Raw genomic sequence first — 9,019 nt, forward strand, 5'->3', positions numbered from 1 at the left:
GTTGATTCCAAGTCTTTGCTATTGTGAATAGTGCCGCAATAAACATACGTGTGCATGTGTCTTTATAGCAGCATGACTTATAATCCTTTGGGTATATCCCCAGTAATGGCATGGCTGGGTCAAATGATATTTCTAGTTCTAGATCCTTGAGGAATCACCACACTGTTTTCCACAATAAAATATTTTTATTGTTAATTATTTTTTATTTTTTGAGATGGACTCTCGCTCTGTCACCCAGGCTGGAGTGCAGTGATGCAATCGTGGCTCACTGCAAGCTCCTCCTCCCGGATTCAAGTGAGTCTCCTGCCTCAGCCTCCCATGTAGCTGGGATTACAGGCACCTGCCATCATGCCTGGCTAACTTTTGTGTTTTTATAGAGACAGGGTTTCACCATGTTGGCCAGGCTGGCCTTGAACTCCTGACCTCAGGTGATCCACCTGCCTTGGCCTCCCAAAATGCTGGGATTACAGGCATGAGCCACTGTGCCCAGCCTTAAAATATGTTTAAAATATGTATAATTAATATGCTAAAAATGAAGATAAAATTGTGCAAAATGTCCTATTAAAATCAGAAAAAGCAGAAAAATAGGAAAAGTAAAAAACAAAGAACAAGTATAGCAAATAGAAAACAGTTTAAATATGGTGGATATTAACCTAACAATATCAATAATCATTTTAAATCTAAACGATATAAAGAAGCCAATTTATAGACAAAGGTGTTCAGAGTGGTAAAAAAAAAAAAATCCAACTACATTTAATCTACAGGAAACTCATTATAAATATAAAGACATAGGTCAAAAGTAAAGGTTTTAAGAAATATAAATATTGTTAACACTAATTTTTAAAAATGAGTAGAACTTTATTAGTTGTGAACAAAGAAGATAGCAGAAAAAGAAAAATTATAAGAGAAAAAGAAGTGCATTACATAATGATAAAGGGGTCAATTCTCAAAAAAGACAACAATCTTAAACATTTATTCACCTAACAACAGAGCAAAAACACCTAAAAATGATGCAAAAGCTGAAGGAACTAAAGGGAGAAATATACAAATTGACCATTACAGTTGGAGACTTCAAATTTCTTTTTCAGTAATTCATAGCTCAAGCAGGGAGAAAATCAGTGAATACAGTTGACTTGAGGAACACCAGCAATCAATATGATGTAATTGACATTTACATAATAGAATACTACCTACAAACAGCATAACATATGTTCTTCCCAAGCTTCTGTAGAACATACAGCAAGATAGCTCACATTCTGGGCCATAAAACACAGAGGAACAAATGTAGAACAATAAAAATTATAGGAAATATGTTCTCTGGTCACAGTGGAATTAAACTAGAAATCGGGAACAGAAAAGTAGCTAGACAATCCCAAATATCTGGAGATTGTCTCAATTGGTTTAGTGTAGCTATAAAGGAATACATGGGTCTGGATAATTTATAAAGAAAAGAGGTTTATTTGGCTCACGGTTCTGCAGGCTATACGAGACACGTGGCGCCACCATCTTCCTGGAGCCCTTCAGGAAGCTTCTACTCACGGTGGAAGGTGAAGTGCAGCCAGAATGTTCAGAGATCACATGGTGAGAGAGGAGGCAAGAGAGAGAAGAGGGAGGGGTCAGGCTCTGTTTAACAACAAGCTTTCGTGGGAACCAATGGAGTGAGAATGTACTCATCCCCCCACCAAGGGAAGGCATTACTCTATTCATGAGAGATCCACCTCCAGGACCCAAACACCTCCCATGAAGCCCCATCTCCAACACTGGGATCAAATTTAAACATGAGATTTCAAGGGGACAATCATTTAACCTACAGAAGAGATTAAATAACACAATTCTAAATATCACATGATCTAAATAAGTAGGCTCAAGAGAAATATAAAATATTTTGAAATAAAGAAAAATGAAAATGAAATTTATCAAAATTCGTAGGCTGCAATGAAAGCAGTGCTTAGACAAATTAATAGTGTTACTGAATGTATAAGTAGAAAGATCCAAAGTCAATAGTCTGAAGTTATGGAAGAAAAAAATTTTAAAAAAAGAGCAGAAATGGATAATATTTAAAACAGGAAAAAAGGAGAAAATCAAACAAATTAAATGCTTTTTTTAAAAAATTAATAAAATTGATTGATAAACCTTTAGTTAAGCTAACCAAGAAAAAAAACGAAAGTACTGCATATTGACAATATCAGAAATGAAAACAGGGTCATAACTACTGATCCTATGGACATAAAAAGAAATACACAAGAATACTAGGAACAACTCTGCCTGCCCATAAATTTGATGGCTTAGGTCAGCACTTCCCAACATTTTTGTCACTAGGGACTGGTTTTGTGGAAGATAATTTTCCCTGCATGGGAGAGTGCCATGGCAGGAAGGTTTCGGGATGAAACTCTTCCACCTCAGATCATCAGGCATTGATTAGGCTCTCATCAGGAGCATGCAACCTAGATCCCTTGCATGCAGGCAGTTCACAGTAGGGTTTACGCTTCTATGAGAATTTGACAGGAGGAGGTGCTCAGGTGGTAATGTTCACGCACACACTGCTCTGTGGTCTGGTTCCTAAAAGGCCATGGGTTGGTACCTGTCCACGGCCTGTGGGTTGAGGACCCCGGCTTAGATGAAATGTAACGATTCCTTGAAACAGACAAACTCATACAAGAAGAAATGGGTTATCTTGAGAGGTGTATTTGTATTAAAGACATTGAACAGTAACTAACAACCTTCCAAAAAGAAAACAGTGGCCGGGCACAGTGGCTCATGCCTGTAATCCTAGCACTTTGGGAGGCTGAGGCAGGCAGATCACAAGGTCAGGAGTTGGATACCAGCCTGCCCAACACGGTGAAACCCTGTCTCTACTTAAAAGATACAAAAATTATCGGGGCATGGTGGCATGTGCCTGTAATCCCAGCTACTTGGGAGGCTGAGGTGGGAGAATTGCTTGAACCCAGGAGGTGGAGGTTGCAGTGAGCCAAGATTGAGCCACTGCACTGCAGCCTGGGTGACAGAGCAAGACTCCATCTCAAAAAAACAGAAAAAAAAAAAAAAAAGTAAATAAAAAAAAAGAAAACTGCAGGCCCAAATGGTTTCATTAGTTTTTTTTTAGATGGAGTCTTGCTCTGTGGCCCAGACTGGAATATAATGGTGCAATCTTGGCTCAGTGCAACCACCTCCTCACAGGTTCAAGTGATTCTCCTGCCTCAGCCTCCCAAGTAGCTGGGATTGTAGGTGCCTACCAACAAGCCCAGGTTATTTTTGTATTTTTAGGAGAGATGGGATTTTGCCATGTTTGTCAGCCTGGTCTCAAACTCCTGACCTCAGATGATCCACCCGCCTCAGCCTTCCAAAGTGCTGGGATTATAGGCGTGAGCCACCATGCCTGGCCTCATTGGAAAATTCTGCCAATTATTTAAAGAAGAATCAACCAAATTCTCTATGTCTTCCAGATAATAAAAACAGAAGGAGCAGCAAGCAGAATTTGTTCCCGGAAAGTATGACTGGTTCAACATTTAAAAATGAATCACTTTAAGGTCAGGCATGGTGGTTTACGCCTGTAATGCCAGCACTTTGGGAGGCCAAGGCCTGTGGATCACCTGAGGTTGAAGTTCACGACCAGACTGGCCAACATGGTGAAACACAGTCTCTACTAAAAATATTTAAAAAATTAGCTGGGCGTCGTGGCACATGCCTGTAGTCCCAGCTACTTGGGAGGCTGAGGCAGGAGAATCACTTCAGCTTGGGAGGTGGAGGTTGCAGTGAACTGAGATCCTGCTACTGCACTCCAGCCTGGGCAACACAGCGAAACTCAGCCTCAAAAAAAGAGAATCACTGTAATACACTATATCACCAAATTAGAGGAGACAAAATGTATCATCATACCAATTGATGTGGAGAAAGCATTTGATAAAAACCAGCACCCATTAATGATAAAGACTTTCAGAAAATTAGGAATAGAGGGGGACTTCCGTAACTTGGTAAAGAATATCTACAAAAACCTACAGCTAACATCACAGCTAATGGTGAAACACTGGATGCTTTCCCTTTAAGACAGAGAGCAAGACATGGTGCTTCTTCTCACCACTCCTATTCAAGATCATACAGGAATTTCTAGCTTGTGCAATAAAACAAGAAAAAGAAGAAATATATAACAGATCGGAAGGAAGAATAAAAACTCTCTTTTTTTGGGAAGATGACATGATTGTCTATCAAGAAAATTGCAAAGATTCTACTTTGAGAAAGTCAACAAAATGGGCGTTCTGAAAATAATTTGTAGTGTAGCAAAGTTAAAGGATACACAATCATGTATATATATAGGCTTATATAAATACATAATTTATATTGTTACTATATGTATAATTTGTACCACTACTATATATATATAGAAGTAGCATAGCAAAGTTATAGGATACACACACTTTCTCTGTCTATATATATAAATATATATATTTGTATTGTTACTATGTATAGTATCATATATACATTTTGTATTATTATATGTTTGCATAATTTGTATGTTACTATGTACTTTCTAAAATTTTTGAATTGTTGCTATAGTAAACTACCATAGGATTAGTGTTTTAAAACAGAATAAATTCATTGTTATACTTACAGAAGTCAGAAGCCCAAATACAGTCTACCTGAACCAAAGCCAGGGTCAGCAAGGTCCCTTCCCACTGCTTTTGCCAACATCTAGAGGCCACCTGTTTTCCTTGGCTCATGGCCCCTCGCTTCATCATCGTATGATCAGCATAGCTTTATGACATCAGCAGCTCTGATTTTGCTCTCTTGTCTTCCTCTTATGTAGACCCTTGTAATTACATTGGGTACACCCAGATACCCTCAAATAATCTCGCTATCTCAAGATTCTTTTTTTTTTTTTTAATTATTATACTTTGAGTTCTAGGGTACATGTGCATAACGTGCAGGTTTGTTACATATGTATACTTGTGCCATGTTGCTGTGCTGCACCCATCAACTTGTCAGCACCCATCAACTCGTCATTTACATCAGGTATAACTCCCAGTGCAATCTCTCCCCCCTCCCCCCTCCCCATGATAGGCCCTGGTGTGTGATGTTCCCCTTCCCGAGTCCAAGTGATCTCATTGTTCAGTTCCCACCTATGAGTGAGAACATGCAGTATTTGGTTTTCTGTTCTTGTGATAGTTTGCTAAGAATGATGGTTTCCAGCTGCATCCATGTCCCTACAAAGGACACGAACTCATCCTTTTTTATGGCTGCATAGTATTCCATGGTGTATATGTGCCACATTTTCTTAATCCAGTCTGTCACTGATGGACATTTGGGTTGATTCCATGTAATTATATTGGGAAAGTCCCTTTTGTCATAGAAGATAACATAGCAACAGATTCCAAGGATTAGTGAGTTTCTTTTGAGGGGCTGTAATTAACCCTACCACAATATGGAAATGTCTATTATTTTTCTGTATACCAGAAATAAGCTTTAGGATGTGAAATTAATAACATAATACCACTTATGGTATTACCAAAAATAAAATAATTAGGCATACATATGGAAACATGTGAACAGGAGCTATGTGCCGAAAACTACAAAACTCAGATGAAAGAAATCAAAGTAAAGCTAAATAACGAGAATCACCATCCATGTTCATGGATTGGGACACTTGATAACACATAGATGTCAATTATCCCAGACTTTGTCTACAGATTTACTGGAATCCCAATCAAAATCCCTGCAAGCCCTTTTGTAGATATCAACAAACAGAAGCTAAAATATAAGGGAAGGCCAAAGACCTTCCTACAATTGGCCTAGAATAACCAATACGCTACTGAAGAAGAGCAAAGTTGAGGACTTTTATTACCTAATTTCAAGCTATAATAATCAAGACAGATATATTTAAAAGAATAGGTAGATAGGTCAATGAAACATAAAACATAGAAATAAATCTATGCAGAGTCTGCTGGTCTTTAACAAAGGAACAAAGGCAAGTCAATGAAAAAAAAGAGTCTTTTCAAAAATGGGGCTGGAACAATTGGACATACATGTAGCAAGAAAAAAAAAAAAAAAAAAAAACCAGATGCAAACCTTATACCTTTCACAAAAATTAACTGAAAATGTATCAGGGCTCTAATCATAAAATACAAAATGATAAAACTTCTAGATATAAACATAAGAGACAAACCAGGGTTTTGCGATAAAGTTTTTGCTAGAACAGCAAAATCATGATCCATGAAAGAAAAAATTCATACGTTGTACAATATTTTAAAATTAAAAACATCTACTCTGTGAAAGATACTTTTAAAAGAATCATGGATGGAGCTTGAGAACATTATGCTAAGTGAAATAAGCCAGGCACCAAAAGACAAATATTATATAATCTCATTTATATGTGGAATCTAAAAGACATTGATCTCATGGAAACAGAGAAGAAAGTAGTTACTGGGGCTGAAAACGAAGGAGGGAAATGGGAAAGGAGAAGATATGGATCAAAGGGGACCAAGTCTCCCTTAGACTGGAGAACTAAATTTTAGTGATCTGTTGCACTGCATGGTGACCACACCTGAGAGTGACACGTTGCATATTTCAAAATCACTAAAAGAATAAATTTTTAACATTCTCAACACACACACAAAATGTTAATGTGATGAGGAATGTGTTAATTAGCTTGATTAAATCTTTCTACTATATATATATGTCAAAACATCACATTTTAACCCATAAATATACACAATTTGCTAATTTTTTAAAAAAAGCAAGGGAAAGAATTGAAAGACAAGCGACAGACCAGAAAATATTTGCAAAATACAAATTTGCTTAATTATATATATTTAATAAACAACTCTTAAAACTCAACAATAAGAAAACAACCCCAATATAAAATTGACAAAATATCTGCACAGACACCTCTGCAAAGCAGATATACACATGGTAAATAAACATAAGAAGAGTTGCTGAACATCATTGGTGACTGGGGATTTTCAAATCAAAACGGCAGTGAGGCGGGGCCCGCTGGTTCACGCCTGTAATTCCAGCACTTTGGGAGGCCAAGGCAGATGGATCACATGAGGCTGGGAGTTTGAGACCAGTCTGGCTAACACAGTGAAATCCTATCTCTACTAAAAATACAAAAAATTAGCAAGGCGTGGTGGTGCATGCCTGTAGTCCCAGCTACTCAGGAGGCTGAGGCAGGAGAATCTCTTGAACCCAGGAGGCAGAGGTTGCAGTGAGCTGAGATTATACCACTGTACTCCAGTCTAAGCGAAAAGAGCAAAACTCCATCTCAAAACAAACTAGCAAACAAACAAAAAACAGCAATGAGGTACTATTATACACTAATTAGAAAGGTGAAAATACAAAAACAAACTGGAGATACCAACAACTGGCAAGGAAGCGGAGCAATAGGAACTCTCACTCATTGCTTATGGGAACGTGAAATGGCACGGTCAACTTTGGAAGGCAGTTTAGTGGTTCCTTAAAAAGCTAAACATACTCTCACTGTATGATCCAGCAATCACTTTCCTAGGTATCTACCCAAAGGAGTTGAAACTTCACATCCACACAAAAAAAATCTACATTGAGAAGTTTACAGAAGACTGATTCATAATCACTAAAAACTAGAAGTAACCAAGATGTTCTACAATATGTGAATGGATAAGGAAACTGTGGTATAGCCATAGAATGAAATATTGTTTAGTAATAAAAGGAAATAAGCTATTAAGCCAGAAAAGAGATGGATGAATCTTAAATGCATGCTGTTAATTGAAGGAAGTCCGTCCAAAAAGACTGCATACTGTATGATTTCCATTATATGACAATCTGAAAGTGACAGAAACAGAGATAATAAAAATCACCATTTTCAGGGGTTGGGGAGTGAATACGTGAAGCTCAGAACTTTTAGGGTGGTGAAACTGTTTTGTATGACACAATGTGGATACATTACACTGAGAACAAAAAGTAAATATTAATATATGTACATTTAAAATAGTATTTAGGAGGTCAGTGAATCCTAGAATGGCATGCAGAATGTGACAAAACCAACTTTATTAAAAATGCGTGACACAATCTCACTGAAGAGGGAGGGGAAAAGGTGCTGACATAAGCAACTTTGGAAATGAGTCTGTAAGACAGAGTCAAAAGAAACTTTACCCAGCAACTGCCACTGCATTCTAGTTAATAACACTGTTTCTCACTGGCTACAAGTTAAACATTCTGATACCACTGTACATATAGAGTAGGACTGAACAACGAATTGAACCGTTGGTGGAAGGTAGGAGCCAGATTTACCACTGTTGGAGTGGGCATTTACAGACAAGTAAGAGAAGAAGGCTGGAATGATTCGTGTGGCAATTATTAGAGTTGGAGACACTAGTATGAATTAATATTTGGCCTAATATAGACATACACAGTTAAATATAGAAATATTTATAGATACTTGTGTATGACCTGTGTTAGTATATACAAACACATTACTATTCTCTGTTAGCTAGAGGACTCTGAAACAGTAGCACAGTAGCCATGAGCACAAGTCATGCCCAGACATTCGTTTCTAATACTATTGTCTAATAAAAATAACCAGGGCTCCTTGGAGAAGTGACTGATTCTAGTGGCAGGAAATATACAAGATGAGTCTGAAGCACCTTGTAGTGCCGTAAAGGAAATATTCCAAGCATATGCGCATGCACGCACGCACACACACACACACTAATGGGGGTGTGACCAAAGGTGCATAGAGCCACTGAAGATCATCCAATCGCCAAAGCTGGCATAATGTGAGCAAAAATAAATAAGACTAGTATTGAATTATAACCCAAAATATCATACAAATATTCATAAACCCATGCTTTATAGTTAAATAATAAATAAATGAATGGGTGAGAAGAGACAGGTCTCCCGTGGGGGAGAATGTTAAAAATGTATACATATGTAACAGACCTGCACATTGTGCACATGTACCCTAGAACTTAAAGTATAATAAAAAAAAATGTATGCAAATGCTCTGTCGTCAAGGAGGTGGAGCACAACTCCTCACTCCTTCAGTGTAGGC

Source organism: Mandrillus leucophaeus, unplaced genomic scaffold, assembly GCF_000951045.1.
Source record: "Mandrillus leucophaeus isolate KB7577 unplaced genomic scaffold, Mleu.le_1.0 Scaffold134, whole genome shotgun sequence".
NCBI lineage: Eukaryota > Metazoa > Chordata > Mammalia > Primates > Cercopithecidae > Mandrillus > Mandrillus leucophaeus.